Source organism: Tasmannia lanceolata, unplaced genomic scaffold, assembly GCF_043159265.1.
Source record: "Tasmannia lanceolata isolate RefF3 unplaced genomic scaffold, GAP_Taslan_0.1 ptg000006l, whole genome shotgun sequence".
NCBI classification, from domain to species: domain Eukaryota; kingdom Viridiplantae; phylum Streptophyta; class Magnoliopsida; order Canellales; family Winteraceae; genus Tasmannia; species Tasmannia lanceolata.
This window is the reverse complement of record NW_027518683.1, coordinates 18,155,210-18,168,148: the sequence shown is the minus strand read 5'-3', so window position 1 is coordinate 18,168,148 and position 12,939 is coordinate 18,155,210.

The following is a 12,939-nucleotide window of genomic DNA, read 5'->3' as shown; positions in this document are numbered from 1 at the left end:
ATGATTGTGTTCACAAGTTAAATACGTTATGGCCCAACAAATGATAGGCTTGAATCACTCTACGAAGCGGGCTCCACTGTTCATTTTGAAAAATATTGGACTTCATGTGCATGCTACGTGAAGAACATTGAACCCTATATATATGAAGAGGACCAACATATGGATGGATTAGATCAACAGAACAAGTGAGCCCACTGTACTTTTTCTGCTTAATATCTCCTTTCCAACTCCCTTATAAAAAATATAAAAACAAAAAGATTAGTTAAAGTTGAAAAAAAATGGTGAGGGCATTTTGGGGATGGGAGAGTAGGAAGAAAGCTTGAAAATGAAACTTAAAAACTTTAAAATGTGCGTAATGACAGGAATCAGGTGTGAGGGCACAACTGATCTAAAATCAGATGATGAAAGAAGAGGTGGCAAGTTTGAAGATTGTAAATGAGGGTGTGTTATATGCATGGTTTTAAATTTCGACCAAAATCCGAAATTTCGGGTTACAGTTGAGACCGACACCGAAATCGGCAATACCCAAAATGGTCTTTTATTTCGGCCGAAATTTCATTTATCTAGAAATTTGTCCAAAATTTAAGGGACTTCACACAAAAATATCAATTTTAGATAATTATTAAATGAGCAATGATAGATACAAGGGAGCCCCTGCATAAAGAGCCAAAAAAGGGCTCTGGATTGGATCCACGTCATCAAATGTAACTAATTTTACTTTTTCAACCAATTTTAAATAGTAACTGAAAATGACGTGGATCCAATCCAAAGCCCTTTTTTGGCTCTTTATGCAAGGGCTCCCTTGCATCTATCGTTGCTCTTATTAAATATTTTTCTAAAATTTCGGTCGAAATTATGTTGGAGATAAAATAGCCGTTAATTGGATTTCAGCAGATTTCAGCCGAAAATTTGAAAATTTGAAATTCCGGCTGAAATTTAGTTTCGGTGAGGACCGAAACCGAAATTTGAAAACATGGTTATATGAATATCTTGTGTGGGAAATAGAGATGATAAAAATAACTACTACACTTTGTCAAGTTTATTGTAGCAGTTAAATAGAAGGTACTACTCTTTCTTAGATATTGTAGCAGGTAAAGAGGAACAAGTGCACCCAAGATTCCAATTCAATTGTTAACAGATTATTCTTCTGATTGGAATTCAATTGAATTGACCTCATCTTTTATTTTATCAGATGACATCAGATTTGCAAGTTTTCAAATGTCACTAGAAATGTGTAAGAGAAAGAGTAGTGATGGTGAATTTGCCAGATAACCAAACAAAAAGCTTGGAAAAGAATTAAGAAATCTTTGGTAAAAAAAACATCTGTGATGGGGTCCGAACTCAGCAACCAATTGGCTGCTGACACGTGGCCCTCACAGGGACCACTGCAAAGCCAACACCTGTCCCTGCTAGGAGTGACACCTGGACCAATCAGGGACTTCCACCTGCCCCTCCTAGGTATGAGACCTGGTCCATACAGGGGCCACCACCTGTCCTGGACAGGTGGCTCAGAATCACTATAAATAGCCCTCATTTGCGCTAAGGTGAGGGATCTGAAATCAAAACCCTAAGCCTTTTGCTCTGACATTGCTCTGCACTCCTGCTCATACTGACTTGAGTGTCGAAGCGCCCGTCCGGAGCACCACTCCGGGTTGGTCCTCTGACCCTTTCTCTTCTTGTCTGTGCCCTTGTGCAGCGCAGGACTCCCCTAGCCTTTCAGGTGTGACTTGCCAGATCAGCCCTTCAGGCTCAGATCAGCCCTTCCGGCCCTACCATAACCTGTTACCAATTTTAGACCTAACAGATTTGGCGCCATCCGTGGGACCCCGCAACAAAAAGCTGTTCGGAACCTCACTTAAGCAATGGTAGGGAAAAACGGAAAGCATGTGCCAACCTCCCGGACGACCCGGGCTACAGCCCCCCGCGAAGGAAGAAGCGAGCGATTGGCCTCGCAGATAGAGGTCGGGGCGGCAGGGGAGCGCAGTCCGACTCGCTCGGACCGTTCAGACCCTACCCCGACCCCGAGGGAGATACGGGCCCTTTTCCAAGAAATGACTGCTGTGATTGCGCAGTTCAGGAATCCGGCCACCGCACTCCAGCAGCACCCAGCCGAAGCCTCTCAGCCCGCCCAGAGGAGGGGAAGCTCCCGCAGAGAGCACACGCCCCCGCCCCGGGAGCAGACTCGTCACTCTACAAGACGAGATCACCTCTCCCGGGACAAGCATGTGCGCCCCGATCCTCGCCTACATCACCGGTCACGATCTCCTTCCGTACAAAAGCATGGTAGCAAGAGAGACGCCACGCACGGAGAGGGATCGCGGCACTGGCGAAGGAGTCCGGCCAGTCAGTCCGGATCGGCTATGAGCCCGCTAGCAAGGAGAGAGAGGCCCGTCCACCGGGCTGGGGAAAGAGAGGACCCGGTGTTGCGAAGGATCCAGCAGATCGACCACCGGATCGAAGAGCTCGCCAGAGAGCAGGGCCGGCCTGCCTCCCGGATCTTCACAAGCGCTCAACCATTTTCGGACAGAGTGCTCAGCGCAGAGGCCCCTGCGGGCTGGAAGATGCCGCAGATTCCGCAGTATGACGGGACCACCGACCCCGTGGACCACCTGGAGAATTTTAGGACCACAATGCTCCTCCATGGGGTGTCAGATGGATTCCTTTGCCAGGCATTCCCCACCACGTTGACCGGAGCGGCGCGGGACTGGTACTCGCGGCTTAAGCCCAGGTCAGTGGATAATTTTGAGGATTTTGGGGATGACCTGGCCCGCCATTTCATGAGCAGCAGGAGACCCAGGAAGACGACGGCTTCGCTGATGGCCCTCAGGCAGGGAGATGATGAGGCCTTGAAAGTGTTCGTTGGTCGCTTTAATAGGGAAGCCCTTCAGGTTCCCAACCTGGATCCCTCCGCGGCCACGAATGCCCTTCTGGCCGGGGCCCGATCAACTGACTTCAGACGAGCAGTGGCCCGGCGCAATCCGCAGTCCCTCGCAGACCTGATGGCCGGGGCGGAGGAGTACATCTCGGTGGAGGAAACTCTCGCCGTCCTGGACTCTGCTAGCAAGAGAAGGCCTGAGGAGAAGGACCCTACCAAGCACCGTAGGGATGATAAACCTCAGAAGAAGGAGAGAAGCCCCCACCCGAGAGAGCATTACACGCGGCTGACCGCGTCCAGAGCACAGATCCTGGCAGCCATTCGGGAAGAGGATTTCATCCGGTGGCCAGAGAGGCAGACCTCGTCGGGGAAAAGAAACATGTCCCAGTACTGCAGGTTCCACACGGACCACGGCCATGACACCAATGCGTGCATTCATTTGAAGGAGGAGATCGAGCAGCTAATCAGCAGAGGGTACCTCGGAAGGTACTTAAAAAATAATGACAACAGAAGAGAGTGCAAGGACAAGGCGAGGAACAGAGGCAGAAGCCCCCGGGGCGCTCAACCTCTAGACGACCGCATCCAAGCTCCTGCCCCAGCCAGCCCCCCTCCTCAGGTACCTCAACCTCAACCTCATGGTGTTATTGGTACCATTTCAGGAGGGCCGACCGCAGGAGGGACCTCTTCATCAGCCCGCAAGACTTATGCCCGGCAGGTCAACGCCGTCCATACCTGCAGCAAGGAGGCCAGACTAGAGAACGAGATATCCTTTTTAGATAAGATCTCGACGGCCTGATCCTCCCGCATGATGATGCCCTGGTCATCACCATGCTGATGGCGAACTGGGAAATGAAGAAGATCTTGGTCGACAACGGGAGGTCCGCAGACATCCTCTATTATCACGCCTTCGAGCAGATGCTGATCGGAACTGACCGTCTGAAGCCGGTCAACTCTGACTTGTTCGGGTTCTCCGGAGAAGTTGTCAAAGTTGAAGGGCAGATCGAGCTTCCAGTTCTTATCGGGGAGCCGCCCTGCCAATCCTTCGCCATGGTGAACTTCTTGGTGGTCAGGGCCAAGTCGGCCTACAATGCTATCCTAGGACGCCCCGGTCAGAATCTCCTCCGAGCTGTTCCCTTCTCCTATCATCAGAAGATAAAGTTCACTACACTAGGAGGTGTAGGGGTTCTCAGAGGGGATCAGCCCCAGTCGAGGCGGTGCTATGTAGCGGTACTGAAAGGGAAGAATGCGTCCCTTTGTACAGCGATGACTACCTGAGGGTTGTCCAGATCGGCTCTGCCCTGTCAGAGGCCGCGCAGCAGGATCTTGCTCAGTTCCTCAGAGTCAATGCTTGAAGGCCTGTAAAGAATCTCTGTTATTAAATTTCAAAGAGAAATAAAGTGGAGTTGTCACTAAACTGTGTCCCTCACTTTTGAGTCGCTAATATATGCCAGCTCCTCCTCAAAGACTCTAAGTGTTTGCAGACTTAGCTCTCAGCCTAAGTGTTTGCAGACTTAGAGAACGGCAGTGGTGCACTCCGGCGCGTCCAATTTGGTGTGGAGATCAGTTCCAACCATGGACCCGCCCTAGTGGAAAACCACCTCAAAGACCTGCCCGGCCTGGCCGTCCAGCGCCTTAGCCGGACAGGATATGGCGCAATCACTAGACGCCAAAAGACCTGCCCGGCCTGGCCGTCCACAGCCTAAGCCAGACAGGATATGGCGCAATCGCTAGACGCCAAAAGACTCTAAGTGTTTGCAGACTTAGCTCTCAGCCTAAGTGTTTGCAGACTTAGAGAACGGCAGTGGTGCACTCCGGCGCGTCCAATTTGGTGTGGAGATCAGTTCCAACCATGGACCCGCCCTAGTGGAAAACCACCTCAAAGACCTGCCCGGCCTGGCCGTCCAGCGCCTTAGCCGGACAGGATATGGCGCAATCGCTAGACGCCAAAAGACCTGCCCGGCCGTCCGTCCACAGCCGAAGCCAGACAGGATATGGGGCAGTGGTGCACTCCGGCACGTCCGCAATGGCTTGGAGGTCAGTTCCAACCATGGACCCGCCCTAGTGGAAAACCACCTCAAAGACCTGTCCGGCCTGGCCGTCCAACGCCTTAGCCAAAGCCGGACAGGATATGGCGCAATCGCTACGCGACAAAAGACCTGCCCGGCCTAGCCGCCCAGAAGGCTTAGCCGGACATGATATGACGCGTTCGCTAGAAGACAAAGTTCTGCCCGGTCGAGCCGCCCAGAAGGCTTAGCCGGACAGGATATGACGTGTTCGCTAGAAGATAAAATTCTGCCCGGCCGAGCCGCCCAGAAGGCTTAACCGGACAGGATATGACGCGTTCGCTATCTCGGGCCGACCAGAAAATGAGGTCATCTCAGGCCGACCAGAAAATCTGGTCATCGACAGAAGACAAAAGACCTGTCCGGCCTGGCCGTCCAACGTCTTCGCCGAAGCCGGACAGGATATGGCGCAATCACTACGCGACAAAAGACCTGCCCGGCGTAGCCGCCCAGAAGGCTTAGCCAGACAGGATATGACGCGTTCGCTAGAAGACAAAAGATCTGTCCGGCCTGGCCGTCCAACGCCTTAGCCGAAGCCGGACAGGATATGACGCAATCGCTACGCGACAAAAGACCTGCCCGGCCTAGCCGCCCAGAAGGCTTAGCCGGACAGGATATGACGCGTTCGTTAGAAGACAAAGTTCTGCCCGGCCGAGCCGCCCAGAAGGCTTAGCCGGACAGGATATGACGCGTTCGCTAGAAGATAAAATTCTGCCCGGCCGAGCCGCCCAGAAGGCTTAGCCGGACAGGATATGACGCATTCGCTATCTCGGGCCGACCAGAAAATGAGGTCATCTCAGACCTCCAGTGCAAATTCTGCCCGGCCGAGCCGCCCAGAAGGACTCGGCCGGACAGACCTTCAGTGCAAATTCTGCCCGGCCGAGCCGCCCAGAAGGCTTAGATGGACAGACCTCCAGTGCAAATTCTGCCCGGCCGAGCCGCCCAGAAGGACTCGGCCGGACAGACCTCCAGTGCAAATTCTACCCGGCCGAGCCGCCCAGAAGGGCTCGGCCGGACAGACCTCCAGTGCAAATTCTGCCCGGCCGAGCCGCCCAGAAGGGCTAAAACGGACAGACCTCCAGTGTAAATTCTGCCCGGCCGAGCCGCCCAGAAGGGCTCGGCCGGACAGACCTCCAGTGCAAATTCTGCCCAGCCGAGCCGCCCAGAGGCCTTAAGGCCGGCCAGATGCTGTTTTAACCCTCTTTTTTGCTTCCCCTAGCCGCTATCACGACTCGGAGAACCAGTGGGCAACTGATGGGGTCCGAACTCAGCACTGATAGGTCCGAACTCAGCAACCAATTGGCTGCTGACACGTGGCCCTCACAGGGACCACTGCAAAGCCAACACCTGTCCCTGCTAGGAGTGACACCTGGACCAATCAGGGACTTCCACCTGCCCCTCCTAGGTATGAGACCTGGTCCATACAGGGGCCACCACTTGTCCTGGACAGGTGGCTCAGAATCACTATAAATAGCCCTCATTTGCGCTAAGGTGAGGGATCTGAAATCAAAACCCTAAGCTTTTTGCTCTGACATTGCTCTGCACTCCTGCTCATACTGACTTGAGTGTCGAAGCGCCCGTCCGGAGCACCACTCCGGGTTGGTCCTCTGACCCTTTCTCTTCTTGTCTGTGCCCTTGTGCAGCGCAGGACTCCCCTAGCCTTTCAGGTGTGACTTGCCAGATCAGCCCTTCAAGCCCAGATCAGCCCTTCCGGCCCTACCATAACCTGTTACCAATTTTAGACCTAACAATCTGTCAATTGATTTTCAGTTCGAATGAGCTGAACTTTCAAATAGCTTGAGCCACTTGTTTGCGAGAAAAATGGTAAATTGAGACATCAATGTGTTTAGTGCGGTCAAACAGTATCATATTTATGAGTTTTTATATGGTGTAAGGCCTTACAACTATAAAATAGAGGTACCACCCTTGATATTTGAGCCAACAGCAGCTCACTTTTAGAGAAGCTGCTGTTGGATCAAATATCAAGTGTGGTATAGTTGTAAGGCCTTATACCATATAATTTCCTCATATTTATAACCAGATAAGTAACACCTATGTTGTCACAGCCGAGAAGCGGAGGACGCTTCAGGAAAATCCCTAGGTCACTGTTGATGGAAGGGCAGCTGCTTCAACCGAAGAATGGGATGAATTGGTTCTATCCTTGATCTTTTCTACCGGATTGTATCCTGAAAAGACATCCATGAATGAAAACAATTTAGGTGAGTTATGTCAAAAGGTCTCCTCATTAGAGGATTCAGGTCACAGATGAGGAATTGTAACCAGCACATATTACAAAGTAGTAGCACTGGCTGAGTGCCCAAGTTCAACATTAGAGCAAGATATTGTTGTCTGTTTGAACAAGCTCCATGTGATGAGATTGGGACCAAAGTAGACTCAACCACTTGAGGCAATGGGTCGGTCATCAGGGGAGCCCACCCAATTGATATGTGAGCATGTACCTAGAGATAGATCACCAAGAGGAGAAAGGAGACTGTCCCTTCTAAATCATCAAAAAATTGCTTTACTACCTGTAGATGAATAGTGGTGGAGGCATGCGTAAATTGATACACTTGATAGACGACAAATGAGATGTGTAGACCAGTCATTGCTAGGTACTAAAATGCCCCGACGACGCAGTCTAAATACCTAGAGGTTCCTCATTGCATAGCAAGAATTCGAATGTCCACACAAGCTCCTTGCTCCATTGAAAGGGCCCTAGTCGCGAAGGATATTGAATGCCCAGCCCAGTGAACTTTGTGAATTGTGGGTCACTCTGGGGAAGCCTAGCATACTGCGAGTGACTAGTGAATATCTTGGACTCTTTAGTATGGACTTCAGAGTGACTAGGTCTGTGAAGTCTTGTGTTAATCATGGAGAAATGGGGGAATGTAAAGTCCTAAAATTTTACATTCCATTTTTCAGTATTACCCCGGAAAGTTTGTGAGCCCTAGCTGTGAGTCCGAGTAAACAAATGTTATGGGCCTTCCTATGGGGGAGAATAATAAACGAGTGGATCATGTATATATAGGTGGGCACACTATGTTTGCTTATTTAGTCATTTTCCATAGGATGAGGGAATTTTGGTTATTTTCATGATACAAGAGTATATTAATCATTTACCATGAGATGGGGCAATTTATAAAAAAGAGAAAAGTGTAGCTACACATACGTGTAGCTAACTTAGCTACACCGACGGCTTAAAATACAGTGGGCCCCATATTATTTGGGTGATGCAAACCATTCATTTGATGGGCCCTCACATAGATAGGGTGTGCCCAAAAAATCAGCTCCGTAGGATCATCCCAACCCTACGATTTGTGGAGGCAAAAATGGACGTGTAAAAACCTTCACAAATCTGTCCATTTTTGCCTCCACAGTTTGAAGGGTTGAGATCATCCAATGGAGCTGATTTTTTTGCCACACCCTATCAATGTGAGGTCCTATCAAATGAATGGTTTGGATCACCCAAATAATGTGGGCCCACTGTATTTTAAGCCGTCGGTGTAGCTAAGTTAGCTACACGTATGTGTAGCTTCACTTAACTCTTTATAAAATGTTGCACCATATATGGATATGCTGTAACTGGTAATAAAGTAATAAACTAGTTTTGTAAGATAAATGAAAACAGCATCCACAATGCTCAATCATGATGCATGAAAAAATAATGTGATTTAATGACTATATTTATGGGAAATGATAAATTCGCCCTCTTCTTTACATGGGACAGCCAGCTCCATTGTACGTGGCAATCAGGCCCCTTGATTCCTTCCCACGTTAATTGCATCAGCCCCTCTACAGTCATATATACACTGGAGCTGGCTGTCCCAAGTTAAAAAAAGGGGTGGATAAACTTCCCTACTTTCTTGGGTAAAAAGAAGAGATTAAGGGCACGTCTGGCCACCAAGAATTTTTTTTCATGACAAATCGGTGACACCATAGTGGTGAGATAGGGGTAGGGCGCTAAAAATCTTGAAACCAGTGTGGAAGTTGTTAAAAACCAGGAAACAGAAAACTCTACCCAAAATAGGATCGACTGTTTCCTGGTTTTTAGCCACTTCGGTTTCCGGATTTTTGTTCCCAGATTTTACCCTCAATACCCCTATCTCACGACTATGGAGTCACCAATTTATCATGAAAAAAGTTTCCTGGTGGCCAAACGTGCCCTAAGGGCATGTTTGGAAACCATGAAAAATTATTACATGGAATATGGACCCAATTGTGATCATGAGCTGAGGAGGAAGGGAGGAGAATTGATGAGGAACAGGTGACACGAGCTTAGGTCCCTGTTCATTTAAGATTATGTCAACCGATTGGGAGTTCCAAACCGATTATTGGTCTAAAAATTACATTTAAATTTGAGTCCAATAATCGGTCTGGCCCTCACAATCGGTTTTCATAATCTTAAACGAACAGGGCCTCAGGAGGGAAGGAAGAGAATTGATGAGGCACGAGTGGAGAGAGCGTGGGAAGAGAAATCCCTACAAAACAGTGGAAAATAACATGCTACTTCAAATTGGGTTTTTTATTCTGTTTTATAGGCACTTTTGAGGCTCCCATGACTCCCATCCTCTCAACTCTCCGACCCAGTCTCTCTCACAAGTGGCCCCTCCAATATTCCATGGAATATTTTTTTTGTCATTGCTAAACGTGCCCTAAGAATCAAATATATAAATTTATGAATGATAATGAAACAAGAAAATGTGTGGAGCGTGCGTAAGTCCAACCATTATCCATGCGAAAAAAAACATGCTTTCATGACTACATTTTTAGGCTATTGATATTTGCACTAGCATGTTTTTATAAAGGGGCGAACTGTGTTAAATGGCTGCTGGGAGCATTTGTAGTTGCTTTTGATAGCGTGCTAATAATAAAAGACGAGGAGAGTTAAACCCCTTATCAACTATCAGTAGCCAACTTTTATGAGGTAGAAATAGAGCCAATGAAAGGTATTGATAGCTATAAAGAAATTCTTTCAATAAATTACTTAAGAGGAATGATAGATGCAAGGGCCCTCTTTATGCAAGGGCCGGAGAAGGGACCTGGAATAGATCCACGTCATTTTTAAATTCGGTTGAGAAACTGAATGATGTGGATGTATTCCAGGGCCCTTCTTTAGCCCTTGCATGAAGAGGGCCCTTGTATTTATCATTCCTCATTACTTAATAGCTATAGAGTAGTTAACATTATATAAGATTTAGTAGCTATAAAAATTGCATTTACAAGATATTTAATAGTTAAAGGGAACTTTGCATTTATGAGGATTTAAATTAAATCAGGGCTCGTTTGAGGTTTTCAATAACATGGAAAGTTGGCATGACAACCCAAGTTTGCATATTATATACAAAACAAAAGAGCGAGCACATGCGACATGCAAACATGATTCATGCAAAAGGCATGTACTTTTAGGCATATACTCAGACATTGAGTCCCACATAGCAAACTGTGTGGCCCCTTGGAGCCAAAGTACATTGTCTCATACTCTCATCCCATGCCAAAATACATGTGACATGCATGGTGCTGAGTCGCCTTTCTTTTCTTTTTCTATTTGCATGTGTTAGTATGACTTATAATAATGGGAGTGGCTAAGCAATTTTGCTATCGTTTGCGGCCCTTCCTTTTCTAAGAGAGAGCTCGTAGCTGAATTTGTCTTATTCATTTAATTCAAATGAGGTTGCGCATTTTTCTAGGGTTGCAACTCGGGTAGGGTTTTCAAGAACCCTACACTACCCAAGAATTGGGTAGGGTCGGATTCTTTTATAGGAAAACCGGATATTCATAAACCCAATCCAACTAAAGATAGTTTCTCGGGTCGTGTCAGGATGGTTTTTTTTTTTTTTTAATGTGGATAATGACTAATTTCAGAGATTGTAAAATACAACGAATCCTCACACCAAAAGCCTCTAAATTTAAGTCATCAAGTGCATAAATTTGAAAGGGAAACTAGATTCATAAATCCGATCCTACCTGAGTTAGTTTCTCATGGTAAGGATGGGTTTTTTTAGTGTGGATAGTGACTAATTTCAAAGATTGTAAAAAGCAATGAATCCTCACACGAAAAGTTTCTAAATGTTTCCAAATTGAAGTCATCAAGTGCATAAATTTAAAAAGGAAACTAGTTCATTTCACAAATCTAATCATTTCAATGAAAACAATTATATCAAGGGAAATGATATCAACACTCCACTGTTTTACTATGATGGGCGAAAGCATTTTATCGTTTAGTATTTAAAGGGCTTTTAGAGGGATATTACATTTCTCAAAAAGCGCTTTAAATACTAAACGACAACATACTTCGCGCATGTTATTATGACATTGTCATTTCCCTTATATCAATATACTAGAAAATTAATTATCATGTTATTCAAGAGATATTTAGGAAAGTCATGGTACACCTATAAGAATAGGCTCGAGTTTTGAATTTCAGGTTTTTCTTTGAACTCGACCTGACCCGAGATTGGGTCGGGTTTTTTTAACTTGAAACCTAACCCAACCCAAGGTCCATGATTTCTAAACCCGACCCAGGTTATTTTCGGGTCGGGTCAATATAGATCGGATTGCAGCCTTTCTTTTTCCTAGCAACCCGGAGCAGCACCTGAATTTTTATTAATAGAAATAAAATAAGTACAAGAGGAGGACATGGTACCTTGCCTCTGAAACCCAACCAAAATACTACAAAAATTCACAACAGAACCACCCCACAATATAAAATACATATCTAACTCGAACAATATATCAGAAACACCGAGCTGATCACATCTAACAGCCCTCTCGTGTCACTTTTTTCCTTAAAAAAGAGGAGCTCCAAAAAAGCTTTTGTAAATTTTCCAAGACACTCCCTATAATAATATATAGATTTTCTTGATTTAATTGTTTGTTATTTAAGGTATTAACATTTATAAGAAGTGATTTGACGTGAAAAGTGGGCAATTTAACACTTTTTGACGTCAAGTCATGTTATAAGGGGGGCGCATGCGTAATGCAAGGGGGATGGAAAATATCATCGCCCTATAAGAAAGTTTACATTTATAAGTTTTAAATAATCACTTTTTTATATTGATATAGAATTTTACATTAATAAATTTTTTTTATGACGTACATGCATCCCGTGCATGACAACCAATGTTATTTCATTTGTTTGATTTTCATTGATATTAAATATTCTAGATTCCCTTTACATATCGGGAAATGTTATCAGCACTACTGTATTTTGATGAGGGCACTCCTCACTTTATTCAAAGTACGGAATGGCCTGCATCATAGGATGATCCAAACCGTCCTTTAGATGATGGGCCACAGCCTAAATAGGTTGTACCCGAAAATTTATTTCCCTAGGTTGATCCTAACCCTCCGATCTGAATGTTAGAGGGTTGATCCTAACCCTCTATAGATAGGAGGGTACAATCTATAATGGCAATTCAAAGTTTAGGAAAAGAAAAAAACATAAACAAGTCAAATAATATTTACCCACATAAGTATAAAATTTGCCTTTCAGTCCGCATGGGCAAGATGAAGGGCATTATTGGAATCAAAGGAAGAATACGCCTCTCTTATATATATATATTTTTTACTGTAGAGAACAAACAAGATAACTCCTGTTCTTTCTTCTTTTTTCTTCTTTCAGAGAGAAAAATGCAGAAGGAGAAAAGCTCCAGCAATGGAGATACAGCAATAGTCGATTTCAGAAGAATGAACTCTCATCATGCTCGAACGAGAATACAATATAAGGAAATGGTGGAAAGATATGACAGCTTCCTTAATATTCTGCAGCGAACGGAGCAAGAAGCGGAGGCTCTAAGACAAGAGAATGCAGAGCTTAGATTTGCAAACGATAATCTGAGCCAGAGATTGAGCCTCTTCTCATTGACAAAACAAGAGGTGAAGGCTCTAAGACAAGAGAATGCAGAGCTTAGAATTGCAAACGATCATTTGAGCTTGTTGTCATTGTCAGAAAAACAAAATGTGGGTCGGATTTCGCTACCAAGAAGTATCTCTATTCGGTCG